Below are 2817 nucleotides of genomic sequence, written 5' to 3' on the forward strand. Positions count from 1 at the left end.
ATAAGTGAATGGGGAATGTTTGCAAATATAAATTATTTATGTCAAACCAAAAAGAAATGGTCACCCTTGGTCCTGTGTATTATCCATTCTTCTTCTCTCTCTCTCTTTTCTTTTTCCCATTTAACATACAAGAAATCAAAGCTAGCTTATTTTTTTTTTTTTCTGGGAGAATAACCCACTTGTGGTATCTAGGTGACAATGCAATCTTTCATTTGTATATTCTGTCCAATAAAGGTTTTATTTTATACCAGAGTTATCATTCCGCAATTTTAATATCTGCTACCAATTTTCAATTGGAGACCTTTACTTCCTGTTTGAATTGAAGTGATTAGATGTTTTTTCCACTGGTAGTTTTAATCTAAAAGAGAAATGGGCTCAGAGCTAGGAAGATAGTTCCTGCTTGGAGAATGATGATCTGTGAAAATGTCATTAAGAAGTGTATTCTTAATGAATCACCAGCCTGAAAATGAAACATCATATTCTAAGAAATCTATATGCATATAGTAGAGCAGAGTAGGGTAGAGAGATGCATGTTTAATCAATATTTATTCATGTAATAATTTCAAGATGCTTGATATAACAACAGATTAATCATCCCTCACTAAGCAATATGTTTCAGATCTACACATCCCAGAGATAAGTAGAGAACGTATCACTCCCATTTAAGTGTTTAGAAAGTATGGAATAGATGACTGAATGGCTCATCCTCCATCTACTGGGCATCCATCTATTGGTCTCATGTGCCATTTGAAGAGAGGAAAGATTCTATCAGGCTTTCTGACCCTAGTGACTTTGGACAAAGAAGAAAACCTGTCTCTAGAGCGTGCTGTCCATCAGAACTTGCTGTAATAATGGAATGTTTTATATCTGCACGGTCCAATATGTCATGGCAGGAGGGAGCGAAGCATCGCGGGCACCTTGGCTTCCTCCTCCTCGCCTTCCTCGCCCTGCTGGCGCTCACCTCCGCAGTGGCCAAAAAGAAAGACAAAGTGAAGAAGGGCGGCCCGGGGAGCGAATGCGCCGAGTGGACCTGGGGACCCTGCACCCCCAGCAGCAAGGACTGCGGGGCGGGCTTCCGCGAAGGGACCTCCGCTACCGGGTGCCGTGCAACTGGAAGAAGGAGTTCGGAGCCGACTGCAAGTACAAGTTTGAGAGCTGGGGGTCCTGCGATGGGAGCTCGGGCACCAAAGCCCGCCAGAGCACCCTGAAGAAGGCGCGGTACAACGCCCAGTGCCAGGAGACCATCCGAGTCACCAAGCCCTGTGCCCCCAAGACCAAAGCCAAGGCCAAAGCCAAGGCCAAAGCCAAGAAAGGGAAGGGAAAGGACTAGAGGCCAGGCCTGAATCCAAAGAGTCCCTGGCCCACGTGCTCCCTCTCCCGGCCCCAGTATAACCCACCAGTGCCTTTTGTGACTCTTCAGCTTTATCAATCATGCCCTGCCCTCCCCCTGCCCTCCCCCACCCCCCAAGTGCCCACAGTGGGGAGGGACAAGGGATTCTGGCAGCTGGAGCCTCCCCCAAAGGAATTTGATTCCCATGCCCCTGTTGTTCTTACCCACCATGATGCCATTGCTAAAAAACAAATAAAACTCATTTTCTCCCAATAAAAAAAAAATTAAAAAAAATATGTCAGTCACCACCCACATATGGCTAGTGTGTGCTTGGAATGGGGAATGATCTGATTTTAAATTTTAAGCTTTAGCCACACCACCTCTAAGCTCTATGATCTTAGATAAAACACTTGTTTATTATCCCAAGTTATGTTTTAAAAGTATCATGCTAATGATGGTAGGGTGGAGATTGGAGAGAAATCAGGGAAGATCACAGTGAACCAGCTCGTCTTCCTGTTGCCTGGGTGTCTACTGTCTGTACAGTAGAAGACTATTCTGGTGAGAACACCAAAAGAGAAGCAAGATAGGAAATGTTCTTACACAAATTAGGACTCCCTTGATTACAAGTGGCAGAAAAACGCAACCTAAACCTGCCTTGAGCAAAAAGGAATACCAAGGGGTCATATCGTAATCCTTAGACCTAGTGCTGGCTTTGGGCAAGTGGATTTGTTGGTGGCAAAAATGGCACCGGGTGTTAGACCTTTGGAGTCAAACTAAACCTCAGTTCAGCAACATCAAGCTATAAGAGAAAGTTTATCTAGAAAGTCACGGAGGCAGGAGAAGTGAGTCGTAGAAGAAATGGGCTCAGGACACAAGTTACAGAGGCAAAAGAAGGGGCCCTTGGAGCTTAGGAGGGAGAAATGTAAAGGAACCATGCCTGGGGGTGGAGAAGAGGGGAGGGAAAGGCACCCACATGCTCCCAAGAGGGAGAGTACACGGGGTCCTCCATCCGAAGGGCTTTTATGAGTAGGGATTTTAGGGGTGGTCCCAGGGAAGGCTCTCATAGAATATTCATAGCCTTCTAGGTATATCCTTTACTGGTTTGGCTCAGTGGATAGAGTGTCGGCCTGTGGACTGAAGGGGCCCAGGTTCGATTCTGGTCAAGGGCATGTACCTTGGTTGCGGGCACATCCCTGGTAGGGGGTGTGCAGGAGGCGGCTGATGGATGTTTCTTTCTCATCGATGTTTCTAACTCTCTAGCCCTCTCCCTTCCTCTCTCTAAGAAAAAAAAAAAAAAATCAATAAAATATATTTTTTAAAAAATAGGTATATCCTTTAAAGGCCATGGTCTCCATTGATTGCTTGATGCCAGGGGGCAGGGGGTCATAAGTCAATGCAACTGGTCCTGATGTCAGCCATGGCATTCCTTGTCTGGTTTTGCTGTTTGCTTTTCTGGGCCTGGAGCTAAAACACAACTGAGGCTAGCC

General features: G+C 45.7%; 1 pseudogene across 1 annotated transcript; it reads left to right on the top strand.

Annotated features, from left to right (window-relative positions):
- The first annotated feature begins 881 nt into the window (after positions 1-881).
- On the top strand, positions 882-1330 carry LOC308527742 (midkine-like; annotated as a pseudogene). Its single transcript has one exon. The product of its transcript is annotated as a midkine-like (transcript).
- Positions 1331-2817: the final 1487 nt, after the last annotated feature.

The sequence above is a fragment of the Myotis nattereri genome, assembly GCF_964212035.1.
Source record: "Myotis nattereri genome assembly, chromosome: 12".
Taxonomy (NCBI): Eukaryota; Metazoa; Chordata; class Mammalia; order Chiroptera; family Vespertilionidae; genus Myotis; species Myotis nattereri.